At 36.2% G+C, this 24,299-nt stretch overlaps 1 long non-coding RNA gene across 2 annotated transcripts; it reads right to left on the minus strand.

Annotated features, from left to right (window-relative positions):
• Positions 1-10,858: 10,858 nt before the first annotated feature.
• LOC113762927 lies at positions 10,859-15,552 on the minus strand. 2 transcript variants are annotated; one of them, XR_003467285.1, is made up of 6 exons: positions 15,418-15,552; positions 15,264-15,311; positions 13,784-15,151; positions 13,624-13,703; positions 13,316-13,407; positions 10,859-11,163 (listed from the first exon to the last, which is right to left on the minus strand). It is a non-coding gene; the product is annotated as an uncharacterized LOC113762927 (long non-coding RNA). The 2 variants fall into 2 exon arrangements; XR_003467284.1 differs by having other exon boundaries at positions 13,624-15,151.
• Between the last annotated feature and the right edge of the window lie 8,747 nt (positions 15,553-24,299).

A 24,299-nucleotide genomic window follows, 5' to 3' on the forward strand; every position in this document is an offset into this window, starting at 1 on the left:
CATGATGCGTAAGAGGTTTGTTTCAAGCTACTACAACCGCGATCTCCATTAAAAACTGCAAACCCTCACTCAAGGCAACATGAGTGTGGAGGACTATTACAAGGAGATTTCGGCCATGATGAGGGCTAATATCCAAGAAGATAGTGAGGTCACGATGGCAAGATTTCTTCGTGGTTTAAACCCTGAACTTCAAGAGGCCTTGGAGCTTCAACATTATTTGGATATGAGTGACCTTCATCAAGGCCGAAAGGGGAAGGAAACTGAGGAGAGGTGGCCGACCCCACCAAACCTCAAATTCGAATGTATGGAAGGGAAACCAGCCGAGAAGAACATCACATGAAGTTGGACAATCGGCTATACCAACCACTTCTAGCCGAACACAAGGTAACCTTCCTAACTGAAATTCCAATTCTACCGCTAACAAGTTTGTTGATACAACTAGGTCAACTTCAAAGTCGGCTCAAGAGATTCCTAAGCCTAGGAGTAGGGACATTAAGTACTTCAAATGCCAAGGATTCGGACATATCCAATCTCAATGTTCGAATCAAAGGGTCACGCTCATAACTCACAATGGAGAAGTCGTATCTGATGATGATGATTGTGAGGAGATGCCGACCTTCTCCAAGGATAACTGCTTGGAGAATGACTCGGCCGAGGAAGAGTGCTCTCCTACTCAAAGAGAAATTGGTTGCTTGGTGGCACGACGAGTGCTAACCGCCTGAGTCAAAGAAGATGAGCAATTGCAACGAGAGAACTTGTTTTACACTCGATGTAAAATAAGTGACAAAGTGTGCAGTCTCATCATTGATGGTAGGAGTTGCACCAATGTAGCAAGTTTGCTCATGGTAGAGAGCTTGGGACTTCCAAAGACTAGACATCCACACCCGTACCGACTACAATGGCTAAGCGAAGATGGTGAAGTACGTGTCTACAAACAGGTACGTCTTCCTTTCTCCATTGGCAACTACATTGACGAAGTTGTTTGTGATGTTGTCCCCATGCATGCTACCCATGTAATTTTAGGAAGACCCTGGCAATTTGATAAGCATGTCACTTTTGATGGTAGATCTAATAAGTACACTCTCTTGCACAATGGAACGAGAATGTGACTTAGACCGACAAAAGATGAAACAAAAGACGGCCGAATCTGGAAATTGCTCCACTTCCACAAATGAGCATTCGGCCAAGGGTCATACACTGATTAAATCAAGCACTAGGAAGCAAAACATGATAATCAAGGCTAAGGAAGTTAGGAAATGTGTGAATTCTGATCAGCCTGTATTACTCATGATTTGCAAACATGTACTCTTGAATGTTGATGAACTCGATAGGGCATTGCCTTCGAGAGTAGTTGCTTTGTCGCGGGTTAAGCAAGGAGAGAATGAGTTGATCATGGCATGTTCCATCCCTAACTCCATTGGTGAATATCAGAATCTTCATGAAGTTTGCCTCTTAAGTGTTGCATCCCTTTACGATCCATTGGTATTTAACTTCACCCATGAGTCTGTTTTGCTTGTTGGGAGGAGTAATGGAGTTTCAAAGGGCGTTATTGCGCTTGAATCTTGTCCTATGCCTTCTTACCCTTTTGCAACAAGTGTTCCAAGTGATGATCAGTCTAATGCAGTTGAACGTGTTCAAAGTGTTCTTCATTATATCAGTTGCATTTTGGAGGATCCAAAAAGATGTAACCGAAGCTATATGCGTTATCTTCGAGGAGTCATTGGAGTAAAGCCATGAGTTTTTCTTGGCTGGCTGTGAGCATTTTCAAACTGACCAAGAGACATGTGCACCGCATTATAATAATCATGACGTATGCAAGTATCATTCAATCTAAGAGGGCCAATATGTGGTGGCATTAGATTTGAGGTTTCGTACTCCAACTCTTGCTAGTATTCATTCATTTCCATCCAGATTTGAGGACAAATCCTTCTCAAGTGGAGGGGACTGATGTGTGCACGGATGGCGGCCTTGACTCAAGGCTTTCATAGGAACATTGAAGGCTTGGATGTTGCTAATCAAGGCATCTACACATTGATCCAAGTCAAGGAAGCATCAAGCGCGGCCCTAGCTACTTGGGCCGAGCACTAGGAATGTTAGCATTGTTAGTCGTATGAGTTGTTAGTTGGTTTTGATCATTATCGAGTCATTAGTTGTTAGTTGGTTTGTTAGTCGTGTTTTAATTAATAGTTTATTAGTTATTGGAGTCAAACAATCGGCCCACTCATGTTCAAGAGTGGATCGAGCTCCTTTTCTAGTTTAGGTTGGTGGGCCGCCAATCCTTGACCACAAAGGTTTCTAGCCTATAAAAAGGCGCCTTTTGTACCAGCAAAGGTTAGACACTTTTGATAATAAAATTTCAATTTGTTCTCTTACAATTTCGAGAGTACATTCCTACTTGCTTGGCAAGGGTTATTTGAGCAATCACGCGTGACGTCCTTGGTTGTTCATCCGGCCTATCTACTTGAGTAACCACCTCAATTGGAGTCGCCGTTCTACCGCCTTGAATCGAGTTGAGTCGTCCCTCTTGGTTCTAGGTTCCGTAATCCAAACGGTTGAGTATCCCTCTAGGTCCTTGGGCAATCGTGCTACGTGTCTCGGAACGAGTTGACCGAGGAACGTATCAGTTGGCTTCGGAGCTGGTTGAGGTATTAAGTCATTATATCCTCTTACTTGTTCTTGTCTAGTTCCTTTTAGGGTTCCTATTTTTCCGCTGTCTTGTTTGTTTGTTGCATCGCTAGTTGTTTCTTCGTTGTTCACAAATCTGTCCGAAGTTGTTTTGCCATTGGCGTCGTCAATTTCTGTCCGTTTTGTGTTCAATCATTGTGTTTTGCAATCGGGCCGTAGTTGGATTTTACTTATGTGTCAAATTTGTCCGAGTTTATTCCCTTGTTGCGCCGAATTTCTGTCCGTTTTTGTACCCTGTCGCGAGTCGTCAATATTCTGTCTGTTCTTGTGTTGGTTCGTTGTCTTGAATCTCCCCATAATTGTCTCCACAAATCTGTCCAAGTGCGTTTTCTAGTTCCGTCCATAGTGCCTTGAAATTCTGTCTTGTGTTCCATCGTTGGCTTGTCTATTGCTGTCCATAATTTCTGGTATCATTGTTTTGAGTTATCCAACTTGTTTACTTGGTTTTTCAAATCTGAATTGTGGTGAAACTTGTTGGTATTTGTGAATCTTGAGAGAACCTACAAGAATCTTGAGTTTCTTGACCACAATCTTGAAATTCTTGAAGTTCTTGATAACTTCCTTGAAAGTTCTTGAAGGATCTCGAAGTTCTTGAAGATTCCTTGTGCGTGTGAATTGGCTGAACCAAATCCGAAAAATAATCCAATCGGCCAAGCTTGTGTTGTGTTGGTCGTATAAGTCAAAAAAAAAAAAGAAACGAAAAACAAGAAAGAAAGTCCGAAGTTTATTGCCAAATCAATCACGGATTACATCTTGTATCCAAGACTACAAAAAGGAAAAAAAAATTTCAAAGTTTCGGTCCACTACTTCTTGAACCTCTTGATTCTTGGAAATTTGTTTCGTCCGTCTAGCGAACAATTTCTTGTACTCTCGAGCATTGGTGAAAGGCTTTCTTGGAGTCTTTGCTTCTATCTAGGGAATATCTTGGGTAACCCATTGGGGGGGGAGCCTGAGGAGGGTTGATTGCGTCACGTTGTTGAGATTCCATCTAGTTGCTATTGTCTTGAACAAACATCCGAAACTGCCTTGGGTGTGTTTGAACAGAAAATCCGAGCTTGACCTTGTGCTTGCAAGTTAAGGCTAACGTGGGTGGGTCTTTAATAGCCTACCTTCCAACCGTACAAAAGGTTTCCAACCGAATTGTTCTTTCGGGAGTTGGAACCGAAATTGTTTTGTGCAATCCTTCTTGGAGTAGAAATTGGAAGTTCCTAAAAGTTGTTACAAGAAGAAAAGGTTTTCTAAAAGGTTTCCAACAACTAACTTGTTTCCAAATTCAATTAGGAAACTAAGTGGACATAACTCTCCTAATTCCACTTGGATAAGTCCACTCAAATTAGGAAACTAGGGTTTGCTTGTTTCCTTTTCCATTTTCGCACACTTTCCTAATCTGTCTGCCCTAGGAAACAGTCCAAACTACCCTCTATTGCGTCCACATTGCTTCCAAAATTGTGTCTTGCTCTTGGTTACTCTTGTGGGAAGTTTGGTGAACAAATTGAGGACCTTGTGCGGCATTTCTCAAACTACTCAAACCACAAGAATGGATGAAATTCTGGAATTTTATTAATAATATCGTAAAAACTGAATTTAAACATTAACTTGGGGCTATTTATAGCCTTGTCTAACCCTAATAGAACTTGAAAAATAGCAAAGGAAATTCAGCTAGCCCTTGGGCCTTCTCTTGGCCGAAACTAACCCACTAACTACTAACTAATTAACTAACCAAAGCATAAATGGACTAAGGCCCATATGGCCGTATCTAAGCTCAACATGAGCTACTCAATCGCGGCCCAAGCTTGATCACTTGCATCTTCAATTGTAAGCAACACTTTGGTAGTCTTGCAAGGATCCTCCGTGTCAATTCCTTCAATGCATGGTCTATCTTGAGCTTGGGCGGCATGAACCAGTGCTTGAAGTGACTCTTTGAATCTTTTAGCTCGTGCACGTGTCACTGGGTCTTGAGGGACCTTCACGGGGTCTACTTGAACACCATGAGTCTCTTACTCATTCGCATCATTCCCCTCCTCTTGAGAAGGATTTGCCCTCAAATCTTGGGGGAAAATGTTAATGATAGGAAGAACATCGTACATCTCCTTCCTGGATTGAAAACCATAGTAGATACGCAAATGGAACTCCATGTTGGTGCGCTTATAAGATAGCAATGTAGGGACTAGATGAATGAGCACCAGCCATGTAACATGTCGCTTGGACAGCCTTATGATGCTTTCGAACAACGACATTCTCCAAGACAAGAAACATCTTGTATAAAGCTTGTGACAATTCCATGTTCCACTCCAAAGCTCTCTAATCAGCCTTTTGTCATGAATGGTCGAATTTGGACCTACACAATAAATCACACAATTAGCATTTGTAGGTATAGAATCACTTGACAGCTTACCATTCACATTCACAAGATAAGGATCTTCATAGTGATGCTCAATCAGGTTACAAAAGTCCCGAATATGATTGTGCAAAGTTACAAAATACATTGCAAGTTGTTGTTGGTATGGCCTATCTTGCACAAATGGAGCAAGATCGAGATAGGTAGCTTTTGTACCTTCAAATTGAAGAATAAAATCAGGTTGGAAGGAATGAGAATTTGGAACAATGAGGAAAGAATTATCACTAACGAAATAAGAGGGAAGTTTATAACAAGTTTCAAGTGTAGAAACTCCCTTTGAAACTTCATTCGGATCACCAACAAACAAATCAACTCTAGGTGAGAGATTGGTCACTTGTTGATAACAAAGAGATACCACACTTAAAGCACAAACTCCATGAAAGCTCTTCAATTCTCTAAAGGATGTAGGAATGGAGCATTTTAAGACCAAGGCGATTGCACTTTGCTTAACCTGCATAAAACAAGAAACACTAGACAATGCAAAGTTAAGATGGTTAGTACAATAAGAAGTTCACTTCACATCCTTAGATTGTACAATAGATATCGGCTTTCTCTCTTGTTTTTCTCACATCATCTGGTATACCTAAGCATGACCAAACCATGGACCTAAAACTACACATGGAGGCCATGATGGAAGAATTCAAGCAGAGTTTGGATGAAGAGTCACTTCAAACCTTAGGTCATGCCGTATAAGCTCAAGATAAACCAAGCTCAAGCATTGAAGGAATTGACTGGGAGGATCCTTGCAAGACTACCAAGATATTGCTTACAATTGAAGGTGCAAGTGAGCAAGCCTCAAAGGGAGGATTGGGCCTCGATTAAGTAGCTCTTGTTGAGCTTAGCTTCGGCCATTAGTACTTTAGTTAGTCATTAAGTTAGTTAATTAGTAGGTTAACTTTCAGCCAAGAGAGACCCAATGGGCTGGCCGATTTTCCCTTAATGTTTTCCAAGCTTTATTAGGTTTAGTCAAGGCTATAAATAGCCCTAAAACTGATGTTACATTTAGTTTTTCGATATTATTCAATAAAAATTCCAGAATTTCATCCATTGATTGTGGCAAATTCCTTTAGCTTGTGAAAGCTAGTTTGAACATCCTAGAGTTGATCCTAGGTTGTTAATTGACTTATCAATCAAGCAAACACACTTGATTGTGGCGTCCTCTACCGTTGAATTCGTTCTTGAGTGGTCCAAGTTTGGGTTCAACTCCGTCAATTCTGCAACGTGTCCTCTAAGATCCTAAGATAGCTTCCGCGCTCACATCAATTTCCTTCCAAGGTGGATCTCTTAGATGACCACAATTTTGCCTAAGATAGTTCCCCTCTGTGCCAGTCACAAGTTTGATAGTGTAATGCAAAGTTGTCGTTAGTGTAACGCCCCCACTTCTCCCTAGAGCGAACCCAAGGGTATTCGCGGAACGCCTGCCTAACTCTCGCTAGGATTCGATATAAGTCAAATTTAAACTTAACGATACACTACCAATAATAAAAGCCAAAATAAAGAAAAATCACTTCCTTACATAAATATTCAAATCTTACATCACAAGTTACCAAATGTACATCAACTTTCCCCAAAATACCACCACTAGAAGTCGACTAATCAATTACATCCCAAGATTCTAATCAAATTCTTTCCATTCCGAGCTTCTGTTAAGGAAAACAAACTAATGGGGTGAGCTAACGCTCAGTGAGGCCAAGAAAATCATGCAAGCACGTAATAGAGCATGGGAGAAAGTCGAGACAATAATAAACAAATTGCAAGTAGTTAACATTTCAAGTAGGAAACGCAAACAGAAACAATTCAAGGATACTGTAGCTCTCAGGAGCTAAATTCCACACAGCTTGGTCAAGGTCTTGATCCAAATCCCACGTTGACTCTCCGTCAACCGCGCAAGTATAAAATCCGTAGGACTCCACTTTCCCCAGATTCCCGTTCATCGTTACACCCCCTATATCGAGCCCGCTCGTCAAAAGTTTTGATATTACTCGAGTATATCGTGGCAACACTACGCAAGTATGCCAAGCAAGATCTCTCCAATAGATCAAACTTTATGATTTTCTCATGGCACACCAAACTTCTCGACCAAACCCATGCCGGCTCGAGTCACAAGGTTAGCCTATGAGTTTGGGCGTCCCCCACGATTACAAATATAAGTCGATGAGATTCACTCCAATCGACATAGCCAACACAAGTATAATTTCACGTATGAGCAAATCGATTATTTAGTCAAGTAAAAGAGAACGAGTGCAATAAAGTACACACTCGATTCAACAAATTCAATTCACATATTCAATAAGAAGTATTTCAAGTATTATGCAACAAATCATGCACTTGATACTCACCAATTCAAAACAAATGAGTAAGTGCAAATAAGGTCTTTAGTTGTTCGCTCCGAGATTCTCTTCAAGATCCTCTTGAGTGCCTGAAGAAATAATGATCAACCATCACTCACATATACACACAACCACTTATCATAAAAGGAAGAAAGTACATTTGCTTAGACATAGGATAATCTCTTAAAAGAGAACTTTAGTCTCTCGAAAATCGAGATTTAAAAGTAAGGATTTAAAGTCACAAGGAAAAATTATATCCTCCACGAAATGGAGTTTAAAACGATCTATCAATATCAATAGAAAGTGACAAGTTCTTAAAAGCTCATTTCCTACGAAATCAAAAATTTTCAGCTTTACGCAACAAAACTTGGAAAATTAGATCTTGAGTTTGGTACGTCCAAAAATAGAAAAATTTATACTGTTGGAAACTAGATTAAAAGTACTAAAAGTTCCCAGAAGACACTTTTCCAAGATTCCAAAAATAAAGCATTCAAATTTCAACTCAAAGTTACAGATTCAAGAAGACAAGACAGAACCAGTCTTGGTTTTCAGCAATGTTTGGAAATTCGGGAAAATTCACAAAAAGTGAATCAGTCTCTGAAATTTATAACACAATAAGAGTTTCAAACCAAATTTCAAACACAACAAGCGGAACTAAATTCAGAGTTTTGAGCAACAAGATATAATAGTTTGAAATCGGCTGATTTTTGAAACCTGATCAGTGGATTTCCAGATTGAAGAGCAATCTATGGGGCATTTTTTGGGTATCGAAATGATATTGAAATTATGCCAAATTTGGTACACTTAAAATTTCATATATGGACTACCTCTCTATCAAAATTAGGCAAAAACTCACGCTGAAATGCAGTTAACGAAACGCCCAAAGTTTGTGAAATTTCTCAAAGCTAATCCGCTAACCCTATCTCTCTTTCTTTTTCAAAAGTTTTGTTCAACGAAATCAGTCCCAATTCTCTCCATTTTTGAACCCAAGATTCCTGAAACATTTAATGAGCAATTGATGGGTAAATGACACTAAAATTTTCGAAATAAAACACCCCAAAACAGAATTGACCATTCGGTCAGCAGGGAAGGAAAATTTTCCAGTTTCCAGCTTTGACATAGTTTGGAAATCAGACCAAATTTGACTCTACACAAGTCCAAATTGAGAATGGTTTATGGCGTTAGAAACTAGGTTCAAAATGCTACAATTCACTAGAAGACATCGTTTTAAAAATCTTTTCACAAGTGGGACAAAATCGAGCCACAAGATGCAGCTTCCCAATTTCTCTCGGACAGACTGGCATAACAGGATAGTCTACTTTGCCGACTCACTACGATTTGCTCAAAACAAACTAGCAGGGGATTTTTATACCATTTGAAAGCTCTGAATGTCTAGTTTTGAATGCCACAAACGGCACTCAATTTTGACTTTTGTACAAAGAGTTATGGTCAAGCAAAGGACCACTGTCCAGTTACCCTGCTAGCAATTTCCAGATTTGAAACTTTTCCCAAAACTCAAGTTTTGTGCAACCATTCGACACGATTTTTGAAAGGCACTTTCTATACACATAATACAACATATATCCATCAATTTAACAGTCCACCATGGATCAAAATTTCGAAATAAAAACAGAACAACATGAACAGAATTTCGGCCAGCTTTCCTCTCACAATTTTTCGAACTTTCTCTCCACTTTCTAACCATAATCATCTCATTCATCACATAAACAACCATAATCAAACAATCAAGTCTCAAGTCAGCTACCTAGAGGCCTAATCAAGACAGCTAGCCTATGATTTAAAGCGAGAAATAAAGTTCCTCAAGTCCGCTAGCCTATAAACGCGATTAGGGTTTTAAACCCATGAAGATTAACCGTTAAACTTTCGATAAATGGAAAGATTAAAGAGATGAAGTGATTACCCTTTAAACCTAGATGAATACTAGATTTTTCCACCAAAATTTCTCCAAGAAACTCCACAAGATTGCTTCTTTCTCCTAGCTAGAGTGAATCTCCAAGAGGTTTGATGGTTGGACGTTGATTTGCGAGCCAAATCGAAGCTAGAAGATGAAGTTCCTTTCTTCCCTTTTCTTCCCCTTTGGGTCGGCCGAATGAGGTGAGAGATATGAGGGTTTGGTGTGGTGAAACTTGTGAGAGAAGCTTGGATGAAAAGTGGTTATCAAGTTTGCCAAAAATTCAACTTTGAATAGTTGGCGAAATAGGGTTTCGTACCACCACTTTCTCTCTTGTTTGTTACACTCATGCACTAATTCTCCAAGGTACTTCCTCTAACATTTTAATTACTCATACTTATGAGTCTAATACTAATTCCTCAATTCTCCAATTAATCACGCGGTGCGACTTTCGAGAAACTATCGACGTGCGTGCGATAAAACGAAAATTTGAACTCACTCACCTCTAATCCCTCAATTAACTTTTCTTAGTCTACTATTGATCATTCTTAATTCTCCAAGATTAGTGCACTTTCGGACCGAATATTGCCTCGAAAAACGTGCATTCACTTATTCTCGCTAAACAAGTCGCAGAAAATTAATTTTGCCAACGGGACATTTTAAAATATAAGTGAGACATTGTTCCATGAAAATGAATTTAAAATGATTGAAATAAATTATTCGGAGAAAACGGATGAATAAATGATTAAATAAGCCAGTAAAATAAGATAAAATAAGAAAATTTTCAGGTATTCACAGTTATGAAAAAATAAAAAAATGAAAAATGGATATCCCCTATATAATACGGCTGCTAATTTTCAAAAGCCTCAGAAGTGACATTCTTCTAGTGCTTCCCATACCTAGCAGATGTTCACCATACTCGTGCATGGTGAAAACTACAAGTGTGCCGAATATTGATTAGTAGTTATCAATGCTATCTATGATAATAAATTGTATAAACATTGTTTGAAGTATGTTAATGTGTTAAATTTTTTAAGATAAACTTAGTCATAAATTAGAACAATGTTTTTGGTTATGGAACTTTGAATAGGGCTACTTGATAGCTGAATTATAGCAGGGTACATGTCAGTTTTACTATTGGCCAAAGGGAAATATTAAGTGTGTCATATTGGGATAGTTATTTAGCAAAATAAATGTACCATTACCTAACAAATGGGTGAACATTAGGGTGATGTTTTGCAGATACTCTCATGAAAATCATTTAGGTGCATTTAATGTAACAAATGGGTAAATACTAAGGTGATGTGCAAATACTCTATGAAAATCATTTTGGTGCTAATAGGTTTCTAACCCTTTCGATTCAATGCTGCAATCCTGCATCACGGATGATGTAAAAGTTCCAACCCTTGCACTTCAATGCTGCAATCCTGCATCACGGATGATGCAAAACTCACTCCGTACAAGTCTACAACCCATTTCATAAAAATCACCAAATAAAAAGCAGGAAATTAGAAGGACATGGAACAATCACAATGAATAAACAAAAGGAAACTGAGGCTCATCTATTGATCTTTAAAATACAAGACTAACATTACAAGAATCTCCATCCAGATGTAAATAATCTCGTTTTATGTACAAGAGAATGGACAAATTTGTTAGACATGCTCAATTACAATCAGACTTGCTAAAAAAAGTAGCTTGTTAGTTCACAAAGAAACCAAGGACAGCATCACATGGTCATCCCGCTGCCTTGCCTTTTCTTGAGCAGCATCATCGTCATCATCTTCCTCTTCACCAGGTCTCAAGCTATCCTTACCCAATGTGGTAGCAGTCATATTCTGTAATAATCAACAACCAAAATCCGAACAGCTGTTTTCATTCTACCCACTCCAACATCTAAGTTAAGCAGATGCATGTCATTTGTTTAAAATACAATATTCTTGATTAGTCATATACCAAGGCAACAAAAGCAAGGAAGCCTCTCTAACATGCTCGAACATCTATTAGTGTTGACAAAACCTTGTAGATGACCTATTAGTCCACTCATTTAGCAGAAAAAACCAACTTATTGCAGGAAATCAACAAATGTTTCCTCCCTTGTTATTATCATTATTAATGTTATTATGATTTTAGGCTACAATCAACGACTCAATAAAGAAGACAGCCTCCTAACATCATCCAAAGTTAGAAGTTACCAAAGAGTCATGAGAAGTTAAATGTATAGTGTCTGTGCATGTGTGTGTGTGTGTGTGTGTGAGAGAGAGAGAGAGAGCATTTGGCAGCAAACAGGGTGGAGTATAGTTAAGGTTCTCGGGTTGTGTTATGAAAGCTTACCATGAGCTCCAACTATTCCAGCCTCACCCAAGATGATAGGGGCTTGGCAAATGGAATAATTATCCAGCACCATGCAACCAAAACACCACCTTCCCCTTTCAAAAACCTAAAAGGTGAAGCACTGGAGGTACAAAAAGTTTTGTACTTGCCGGGAAGAACATACGGAGAATCACACTAACTAAACCTAAAAAATTCCACTAAGAAAGTCAATTCCTAATTAATTTCTCTACCTTTTCCCTTTCTTCTCATTTTTAAACAAACAATTTACTTTTTCCTGTAAAAGAAGGGTGGAAAGCCATAATGCTTTGGCGGAGGCAACAAATTGAAATTCACAATGTAGCAGGGCAAGTGACATTGCAAAATCTACCCAAACGACATCAAATCGATATGTACGATAGTTCATCAGAACCAAAATCGACCCAAATGACATGTACCCAGAAGTAGGTAATATATTTCAATGGGGTTGCTAGATTGAAGCTTCACATTTTAATTAGGACACGTGCAGTCAAAATCGAAAGAATAAAAGTATTAATAGCATAAATACCAATGAAATGGAGTAGTAGTGATGCAGCACGAAAACTTGGTAGGCACAACAGCTTTGTAGAAAAGCTTAGGTATTGAATATCACTGAACTAATAATAGCAACTTGGAATAGGATGGCAGAATATGCTTAAGAAGGTGAAAACTGATTGGTAATTCTAGGAATCACTCCTAGGAATCTTTAGGCCTCACACCTAAAGTTGGGATGTATCACACAGTCCTAAGGAAGACGTTAAGTCTGCAGGAAAATTTTATTAATGACCAAAAAACTGATTTCTCTTTGTAGAGAAGTGGTTATTTATAGACCTTAGAACAAAGCTCATTCCAATCCTAATTAGGACTCCTCACTAGAATAGAATTCTAGTAGAAAGCGAGAAAGCTAAGCTTTCTTATTCTCTATAACAACTAAAATACTAATTACCAAAAATAACTACTAAACTGAAAATTACCATAAACATAAAATTCCTGCAGCTAATTTCAAATTACTAAAATACCGCTGCCGGCAAAAATCAGAAAATAAACTCCATGGAATTCAAACCAACTCCCAAGTTGGTTCCTTGTCATCAAAAGCATGCCAAATCAATGCTTGGGCATTCGACACATCCTTCCCACGTCTCCTATAAACCTTAGTGGATTTTTGCCACCTATCTCTATCAAGTAGTCATTGGGCTTCCAATCCCAGGCAATTTTAACATGACAGTCCTACTGGTTTCAGAAACAAACGAACTCAAAGCAGCTGATGATTGCTTATTCTCAATACAATGTCCCTATATCCCTCTGCTTTAATCTCTGTCATCTCCTTCAGATCATCACCTCCGAAAGATCAATTATTTGCTAAATTATAGCCCCAATAAAAAATCAGCATGCTGAAGTTAAAAGAAATATGAAATATAAATTGCGTAATGAAGTTCCTTCATGTTTAGCCTTTTGTAGAAGGAAAAAGAAATAAAGTCAAAGATAAGAAAATCTCATCCATGTTCAGCCTTTTGTAGAAGGAAAAAAATAAAGTCATAGATAAGAAAAATCTCATTTCACTGTGGAGTTTTTCACAGAGAGTTTCCCATCCCAGAATAATCAAGTCCATTGAGACATACAACGAAGGAAGTATGGATATACCTCTTGCTGCTAAAATGAAGCTTTTACAAGTAAAGCAATTGATTCTTAAGGCCTCTAGCAGAATTACCACCACTTCCCTTTCATACTTTCACCTAAAAAGAAAACAATCCAAAATAGGTAAGCTAAGAAAAAATAAGTTTATAGAAACAAAAGAAGAGCCAATTCTTGGATGGATGCAATGACGAAAATTTTTAGGTAATGACTACAGCATAAATGAAAGAGAAAAATTATAATTATGTCGCAATTTGATCCATTTTCCGGTCAATAATACATAATTTAGTCTTTAAGAAAAATGATAATTTACTTACTGCTCCTAGTTAGTATTTGAGACATCTCATAGATTGCCTTTTGTGAGTCAACAGTCAACATACAACTGCATAGAAGATACCTAAAAAAAAAATTAAATAGTCCAGTGCAAAGGAACCAAAAGCAAAAAAAAACCTGAATCTGACGATAACTCCCACTTACTAAGCTTCTGGATAGTCTTTTTGCAGGTGTCCATTTTTCTTGGTCACTCGACAGAGACAGAAGAAGCTAAAGATCTCAGGAGAAAAGAAATTGATTAAATCACTAAAGGCAATGAAAAACCTTAAAAGTGGAGAGAATTCACGTCTCATCCCATTTGATCAGGAGCCCTCAAGAAACAATCTTCTATCTTTATTCAACCATAATTTCAAAATTTTACTTCTTCCAATGATTAAGCAGTGTTTATCCGTTGCGTGTATTTTTATTGTCTCAATCACTAATGCAAAGGCAGCACGTCAGAAAGAACCCAAACAGCCAGGAAAAATACAAAGAAAGAAAGAAAACTTCTATGGTGCTTTAATCCAAGGGGAGGTGCCTTGATCACAGTTTCAAATATGTTGAATAGAAAGAGGTAAAAAGTTTAATCCGAGGCATATAATCAATTAAATCACTTCCTAAACACAGAGGAAAATCAAAACAAACAAATGAAAACCATGCAAAAACAATTCATTTTCGACTAAACAATGATACTTTAAAGAACTCTCCAGGATCCCAGGGAAGAAAAATGTCAGAGGATAGCTAACACAAAAACTGTTCTCATCTGAAGTTAATATCTACCCAATGACTACCCCAAGTCTACCTTGTGCAATAAATTACAGCGCAAGCACCATGGCCATCCTCCCACGTGATCAGTGTTTGCATGATAGTTCATCACCACCAAAATCAAACCAAATGACATGTAGCCTGATGATGTAGTTATATATCTCAATGAGATGATTAGTACTAAAATAAATGCAGTCAAAATCCTGAAAAGTTATAAAAACTACTAGAATAAGTACCAATTAGATGGAGAAGTAGCAGTTTGGCTTCTAATATTGACAATTTTAACGTGACACTGCCACTGAAATGACAGCTAGGGAGTTAAACCAACTAAAATGTATCAAATATTTACCAGACACAGGAACAAGCTCAGAGGATAGAGCAGTTTTCTGCTATATTCCACAAGAGCCATTATGTATAGCCTTAAAGATAAATTCTTCACCAGAAATCCCACAAATTTAAAGAAACCCACCTAGATATTATCTTCATCAGTCAAAATAAAAGTACTTTTCAGATCCATAAAGCTTACCATTCATCCACTGAGGAAAGTTAGTTATCGAAGGCAAAATCTTCAAACTTGCATACACAACACTGGAAAAACAAACTAATCACAAAACTAAAGGGAAAAAAAGGTTAAGAAAGTAGGAGCTCCAAGCAGTCAGACATTTGCATCTTTGTTATTTTTGCTTAAGAAAAAAATATGGGTTGAGAGCTAAAGGTTTACCTTCTGAACTTGAATTCCACCATTGAAGTTTAAAAGTAGGGCACAAACTGACGCAAGAAAAATTTTCTGAAATTTGTCAATAATAGTCCTAAAAAACGACAAAAAAACGTACCAATGGAAAAAAAAGGTTAAAAATCTATTGAAAGTCAAAACTCCTACCTTTAATCTCAGATCATTCCACATCTTAGCAGAGTGAAGTTCTTGCTCCTGTGGTTAGAGAGTCCAAAAGAAAGAGAAAAAGATCACTGACAAAAAAGAAAAAAGAACAAAACAAAAAAAGACAGTAAACATGGCAAAAGGGGAAAGAAATTACCATGCTTATATCATGGAAATTATTCAGATGATGGAGATGAAGAATCAGTCATCTTCCTCCTCCATCCTTGTCTCCCCTTCCCTGTTCTTCAAGAGAGGGGGGTTGGGGATTAGTGGCAAAGGGAGGAGAAATGGGTGAGACAAACAAGTCATCTGACTTCTTTTCCCTTTTGATCGCGCCGGGTGGTTGTTGGGGGGGGGGGGGTACACAAAGAACGCGGGGGAGAAAATCTATCCCATATCCAAAGTAAAGTACCTTTTTTCCTATAAAAAAAGGAGAAACTTTCTAGAAAACTCACGTGAAAAGCACATGCAGAGGACACCCATCCTTTTGGCAACTAATATTCTTGCTTTTATACTATCATTTTTTAACATCCAAAGTAATCCTTTCAGACTCTCAGATCCGTTTTTTTTTTTTTTTAAAAGAAGAAACTTTCTACAAAAGCTCACATGAGAAGCACATGTGGAGCACGACCATGCCGACATCAGTGGAAGTAGTGAACAGCATTGCGAAGTCATGTATCTAAAGCTTTACAACATGCATTCTCTTGTCAGTAGAGTCTTGCGAGTTTTTATCTGCCGAAGATTCCTGATTATGGATATGGAAGTCAGAAGTCAGGAGCTATTCAACTCCTGTTTTGAGTGTTTTTCCTCATGTCCTGTAAATGTGGAAACGCCTAAAGTGCTTTTTGCAGGGTAAGACTGCAGTTATGTGATTTTGCATATTTTGCTTGTTCAGCATGAATTTTATGCAAAATGAATTTACAGTCAAGGTAGGAAAATTAATGTTATAGAATTAAGGAGTTAAAACCAACTAAAATGCATCAAATATTTGCCATACTCGGGAACAAGCTCAGGGGATAGAGTAATTTTCTGCTATAATGCACAAGAGCCAATATGCATAGTCTTAAAAGCACAAGATGAAATTCTTCACCAGATATCCCACAAATTTACAGAAAGACACCTAACTATTATCTTCACAGTCAAAATAAAAGTACTTTTCAGTTCTAAAAACTTACCATTCATCCAGAGGAAAGTTAGTTATCACAGACAAAATCCCCAAACTTGCACCTACGAAACTGGAAAAACAAAGTAATGACAAAACTAAAGGGAAAAAAGAAAAGAAAGAAAAAAGATGTCAAGAAAGTAGGAGCTCCAAGCAATTAGGCATTTGCATCTTTGTTGTTTTTGCTTAAGATAAAATATTGGTTGAAAGGTAAAGGTATTAGCTTCTGGGCCCACTGAAATATAAGAGTAGGGCAGAAACTCACGTGAGAAGAATTATCTGAAATTTGTCAATAATGGTCTAAAAGAAACCACAAAAAAACGAACTAATGCAAAATGAAATAGTTTAAAAAACTATTGAAGGTCAAAAAACTCTAGATATGCAAGGTACCTTTGATCTCAGATTATTCCGCATCTTAGCAGAGGAGTGAAGTTCTTGCTTCTGTGGTTAGAATGTCCAAAAGATCACTGATAAAAATGACCCAAAAAAAGAGACAATAAACATGGAAAAGGGGCAAGAAATTACCATGATTATATCACAGAAATGATTCAGATGATGGAGATGAAGAGTCAATTATCTTCCTCCTTCATCCTTGTTGCCCATTTCCTGCTCTTGAAGAGAGAATTTTAGAGGGATGGGATGAGAAATGGGGAGACTAGAAGTCATCCGACTTTTCCCTTTTAGTCTGGTGGGTAAACGAAGAACATTGGAGGAGAAAATCTATCCCATATCCAAAGGAATCCTTTCAAACTCTCTGATCTGACTTTTTTTTTTTTAAAGGAGAATCTTTCTAGAAAACTTGTGTGAGAAGCACATGGGGAGAAGAACCCTGCTTTTGGCAACTTCTATTCTCACTTATATACTATCATTTTTAGTAAGCAAAGAAACCAGATAAGATGCATATCATCAGAGGTTGTAGAACAGTAGCTCCATACTATGCTAAGATTTTCTTCACGCTATACAACCACTGTTAAGTTTAAAGATTAGTGTTAGCTAGCAGAGGCTCTAACTCCAAAAGCTTTGTTAACGTTGAGCTCAAGTCCAACTGCAAATTTAGATGCCAAAATTCTGTAACATCAGATGAAGAGCAAATGAAATGCAAAAGAGCATCACCATTAGTAATGACAGCAAAAGAAAGGACCATACACTACTAATAATTATTATTATCTTAGTTCCTTCCTCCACCCTGACTCCTGCGATCAAATATCTAAAATAGACAAGATGAAGAATTACAGTCAACTACACCGTAGGGAAACATGACTAACCCCCTGCAACTGATTTTCTCCCAGAGTCATGTTTCATTCATTTACAAACCCAAAACATAAATTGCATCCAGCATATTTATGTGCCTTTTTTTTAGCAAGATCCGTAAGTTCAATAAAACTTCAATAAATTGCATGCTTAAATAGTCATGTTCAACAAAACTTTAATACACAGGTAAGGGGCCTTCTCCCATTACTAAGCTCAATAAGATAGAGCATGGTCCCTATTCTTTAACTGAAAAAGGCGAGTTAATACCAACATTTGACAATCTCATCATGCCCTCATCAGGACTTTTCACTCCTTAATTGCCATCCAGCCAGAATGAACTCTACAAAAATCAATCCTTCTGCAAAACCCAGCCCATTCTGATAACATTTGTCACAGGTCTGTCGTGAACCCAAGAAGCCTACTTTCTATGCACCCAGCAATATAAAACATTGAGGCATACACCTCTTGCGCAACCAAAATCAAGGACCAAAACCAGAAAACAGCTAAAACTGACAACGGGGAATGATGAACAAGGAGCATTTTACTAAATAAGAAAGCAATAGCCCCAAAAGGTTTGCAGGTAGCCTAGACAAGAATCCTTCTCAAAGGACATCCAACATAATCTCTGAATGAAAAACAATAAATGGAGCCATTAGTATTACCACTCTTAGCATCCGTAAAGGAAGAAAATCAAATATACCACAAACCACGTATTAAAGCGTCTTGTGAAAGCAACCATACATGAGGCAATGCTTTAAGATATGATGAAAAGGAAATCCAGTTTCCTGATAGCACCAGCCTATGGTGAAACAACTTCGAAGATATTGCTTTGTCCGGTACTTATTTCTCAGAGCAATAAAATGATAAATAATGTGGTAAAATATCAACTTCAAAAGAAAATAAGAATCAAGGTAGCTAGAGATTAAAGATGTAATCAGCATAATAAGAGAAATCTCCATGCAACTGTACCAGAAAGAAGCATCCCCAAAAGTTAAAGAAGAAAGCAGTTAAATTCTCAATGGGGAAATAATACATAATAATAAGTTTACATCATCATAAAGAACAAAGTTCGTATAGGACAGGTCAATAAGCTTTTTTACACATCTGAATCTTCATCTTCAGTTGAAAACAAATCACCCATCTCAGCCCCTCACATCAACCATTTGTACTTGGAAGCAGAAAGAGTTCATTAGTTCGACCTCAACTGCAAAATGCCACTGGCCATATATATCTTACAACTGGACGAAGGCTAAATTAATCTTCATCAATAATTAACATTATAATTTGCACCTTATCTATTATATTCCTTCTATCCCAAACAGTCTTGGTAATTAGGACCCTTTTGGTTTGAATTCAATCACTATAAGCTACCAACAAGATAAACTGCTGAATATAAATTGATTTTGATGAAAACCAATAAAGTGTTTGGTTGTGCTAATATTTTTCAGGAATGCAGTTTTAGAATTTATCATTTTCTTTTTTTTTTTACTGCTCTTTTTTTCCCCTTCTTGCGCTTTGGCTTTCTCCTTCACCAGCAGCCCAACAGTATTAGCCAGCACTTGACACAACATCCATCTCTGACTATGTAAACTGGAGGCCCATGCTAGTACTTCACAATCATTTTTGGCTTCAAATTCTTTTTTCATAATCATTATTTGTTGTCCTAAATATCAAAAGCTGGCCTAAAACCTTTGACACAGAACCACAAAGCCCCTCTGAGATGCTGCAATCGATGCACCAAATCCCCCCACCCCCTTTTCTCAGCTGAACACCAAATCTGATAAAGAACATAAAAAGTCCACACACCTAGGAACCATAATATTTCAACAAAGCCATTTCAGATCTACTTAATTTAAGATATTAGAACCCCCACAAAATGCATTAAAAATCTCCTCATAGCATCTTAATCACCAATCAAATATCTTCTTTCTGGCAATCTCATGTTGCCGTTCCCTCTGCCTCCAGGGAATTTTTCAAGATCAGATACTTGCAGAGAAAGTTGATCGAGCACAGAGATGAGAGAATAGATTGGGCCAAAAAGGGGTGGGAGGGAGGGGGTTGCAAGGGGAGCGGAAAGAATGAAGCAGAAAAGATTGTGCACAATCTTCATTTTTTACATTTTCGACAATAAATTAAGAATGCCTGGGTAATCAAAATTAGGGGGAGCAAATTCGGTACATACCGAATTCGTACTCGATTTCAAATTCAATGTGGTAATTTGAAATCAGCTATCCGGTAATTAGGTACAAAAGCGGTATTTACCAAAATCACCGAATTCTAATGTGGGATGAAATAGATAATAAGATTTTCAATTTGGTAATAACCGATTTTGAATTCAAATTCGGTAAAATGAAATAGGGTACCATATTACCGCATTCGAATACCAAATTAGATTATAAAATTATATAATTTATAGGCAAATGCTATATAGTATTACTATATTATATAGGTAAAAGTTATTAATAATAGATAGCATATAGTATTATCATGTACCTATAATAATAAATATATATAATGGTTTACAATATACTATTTTAGCATTTGTTATATGATTATAATAATACAAATATACATAACTATAATACTTATCCGTTTATACATAACTAAAATTAGATAATAAGTATAAGTATAGTACTAAATATTACAGATAATTAATAATTAGAATTTAGACATTGATTCATCATTCATGTTTGGATTATTAAATATTTGAATGTGTAACTTTTAATTTGCAAGTATTCATTTACTCTAACATTACATTACATATATAATATGTAAATTAATATTCTCAAATTACTAATCTTGTTTCAACATAGACAACTAAACACTATGATTAAGCAGTCTAAGCGAATGTATGTGAATTACATGTCAATATATTAGTGTATTAGCATTCACCATTGAAGGCGATCAAGTTATTTGCAAATTAAGCATTTAAGCTATATAAAAAAAAAAAGAGAACAAATGTGTGTGCAATGCAACATATAATTAGTAAATTATAAGTGACTAATTGTATACAACTACACAAGTGAGTCCCATTTTAATTATATGGAAATTACTATCCAATTCGGTTATAATTGATTTCATGACCGTTTCCGAATTCAATTCGCTAACTGAATGAATTGAATTATTCCCAATTTGAAATTGAAAGCGATTTAGAGTTTTACAAGTGAAATAATCCAAAAAATCGAATTCAAATAACCGAATAACCAAATTTGTACCAAATGCACACCCCTAATGCTTTGTGTTTCTTTATACTTTGAAGGACAAAATACACTTTACCCCCTGTGGTATAGCTACTTTTTACATAATCCCCCTATCATTTCAAAAGCTATATATAACCCTCTCATAGTTTGGATTAAAGTGTTAAAATAACGGAAATGATTATTCGTAACGAAACCTATAAAAATATCAAAATTACCCTTGTTTGAAAATTAAAATGGCTGAAGTGACGAAAATATATAAGCATAATATACATGACACTCTAACCCGTATAGTTTTATGTTTTACCATATAACTCCCTTATGGTTTAATACTTTATCATATAACCCCCTTGTGATTTTCAAAATATATACATAACCCCCTATGATTAATAAATAATTTTCAACTTTACATAGAGGTATTTTTGACATTTTAGTTGACTCCGTTGAATTACAAATTCCGTCACTTTGACACTTTGATCCAAACTATAAGGGAATTATGTATAACATTTGAAACCATAAGGGGTTAGAGGTGTGCATTCGAAACAAATTTGGTTATTCTGTTATTTGAATTCGGTTTTTTCAATTAGTTCAATTGTAAAACTCTAAACCGCTTTCAATTTTGAATTGAGAATAACCAAATTCATTCGGTTACCGAATTGAATTCGAAAATGGTCATGAAATCGGTTATAATCAAATTGGATAGTAATTTCTACATAATTAAAATGGGACTCACTTATGTAGTTGTATACACTTAGTTATAATTTATTAATTATGTGTTGCATTACACTTACATTTATTCTTATTTTTTATATAGCTTAAATGTTTAATTTGCAAATAACTTGATTGCCTTCAATGGTGAATGCTAATACACTAATATGTTGACATGCAATTCATATACATTCATTTAGACTACTTAATCATAGTGCTTAGTTGTATACATTTAAACAATATTAGTGATAGAGACTATTAATTTACATATTTTATATGTAATATAATTTTAGAGTATACTAATACTTGCAAATTAAAAGTTACACATTCAAATATTTAATAATCCAAAACATGAATGATGAACCAATGTCTAAACTCTAATTATTAATTATGTGTCATATTTAGTACTATACTTATACTTATTATCTAATTCTAGTTATGTATAAAAAGATAAGTATTATAGTTATGTATTATTACAATCATATAACAAATACTAAAATAGTATATTGTACATCATTATATGTATTTATTATTATAGGTACATGATAATACTATATGCTATCTATTATTAATAGCCTTTACCTATATAATATATTAATACTATATAATATTTACCTATATATTATATAATTTTATAAACTAATTTGGTATTCAAATGCGGAAATATGGTACCCTATTTCATTGTACCGAATTTAAATTCAAAATCGGTTATTACCAAATTGAAAATCTCATTACCTATTTCATACCACATTAAAATTCGATGAATTTGGTAAATACCGCTTTTGTACTAAATTACCGAATACCCGATTTCAAATTACCAAATCGAATTTGAAATCGGGTACGAATTCGGTACGTACCGAATTTGCTCACCCCTAATCAAAATGAACAAGTAAATGGTACTTAACAATCAAACCCATAGATTGTGCCCTATCAAATGCATTAATTCATACCCATTAGCCTTAAAAAGCAATAATAATGGGTGTAATTGCAGCTGAAACTCATTCTTGAAGCTCAAACCCACTTACTAAATATAAAATATACCCTCAGCTTACAAAGAATGTAATCTATTCTAAGTTAAAGAAGAAAAATTAACTGATGATTCCATAACTTGATATAAATAAATCACATAATTCCTCTGAGGCTCATTGTCCATTTGCTCAGATGCAAGATGAAATACTATGGAAAGCTTTTACTAGTTGTCTAATTCCTTATCAAAATTCAGTAGTTTGATTCAAATTACAGTGGTTCTTTCCTCCTGGAAATTTATCACTTTCAAGGGTCCTTCGATCCACTATTATATAAAGATAAATGCCACTTAACTAACCTAAATTATCTGCTTATTATAAAGTGGACATATTTTCATGTGTCGGTAATACAACCTAATTACTAATAAGCAAATAATGACAAAACCCACATATCTAACTTCGTATCCTATTACAACTTATATTAATTAACTTTCTGAAGGTCAAAATATAAGTTCACTATTTTACCTATCAGTACCCGTACAGCGACTTTCAATCTTCAAGAGACAATAACACACATCAGTAATGCCTAAGTGTGGGGATGGATACAGGGACTATGATTTTTTTTTGGGGGGTGGGGGGGGAGGGGGGAAGAGGTGGGAAACACTTGCAGGAGATGTATATTTGTATTTTTGAGGGCCAATTCTTTCACAACTTTTAGGAGGGAGGTGTAATTTTATGAGGATATAAATGAAAGTTCCAAACTTCTGGAACGAATATGATAGAAATCATAAATTCAGCAGAGAGGAGATCTGTCTGGTTAGGTTTTTATCATTTCAACCACAAAGCATGCTTCCTCTATTGGAGGAATGACGCAAATACCCAGGAGGGTCATAATATGCATGTTGCGGGTGTCTCATGCACCAGATTTCCCTTCATTCATATGCATTAAAGTTACTTTTCTTGGTCAGGCCCTGCATATCCTGAAAGTTTATCTTCTCAACTCCAGCAGATTAAACATTCATTCTAAATGAATAATTTAAAAGAACATTGTTGATCCAATTTGAATTTGGTCAAGTTGGATATGTTTTGTGTAAGCCAATATATTGCCCTTAATGTTATTTGATACTAGTTATCTATAAAAGTTCTACACAACAGGTCTATTGGAAGGATATTAATAAAGTACATCATAATTACTAAAATTCCTCTCTTTTACTGTATAGCATAAGATGCTCGTCTACTCTTGTCCATCTTCTCGAATTTCAACATTATTTCTAATTCTAAAAAGTTTGCTTTCTGCAGACATTACTAGCAATATAACAGACCTTAAAATCCCCTTTCTAAACTGCTGTTCAGCTACAAATCACCGCATTTATGTCCAATAAACCCAGCCTACTAATGATGTAACTGAATATAACTTTATAGCCCTTTGAATATGCGGTCTACATCTTGATTAGCCTAGGTTTCATGCAGACAGTTGAAAACCTAGAAAAAAAAATATTCGTCAATGTATTTACATAATTTTCTCGTCATCTCTTAATAAATTAAGTTTTTCCCTGCAGCTGCTTCAGATTAACTTTTACTCTAGAAAGAACTGAATTGAACCTTATCATAACAAATGGACTGCAAAAGATTTATTATAACAATAAAAAAGTTAGCGAAACAAAAACATATTGTTCCAAGAAAGGTGATAAGAAAGTAGTTCCTCACTATCTCAATACAACAGATTAGCAGGCAGGAACATAGAACTCAAATAAGA

Source organism: Coffea eugenioides, chromosome 2 (assembly GCF_003713205.1).
Source record: "Coffea eugenioides isolate CCC68of chromosome 2, Ceug_1.0, whole genome shotgun sequence".
Lineage (NCBI taxonomy): Eukaryota > Viridiplantae > Streptophyta > Magnoliopsida > Gentianales > Rubiaceae > Coffea > Coffea eugenioides.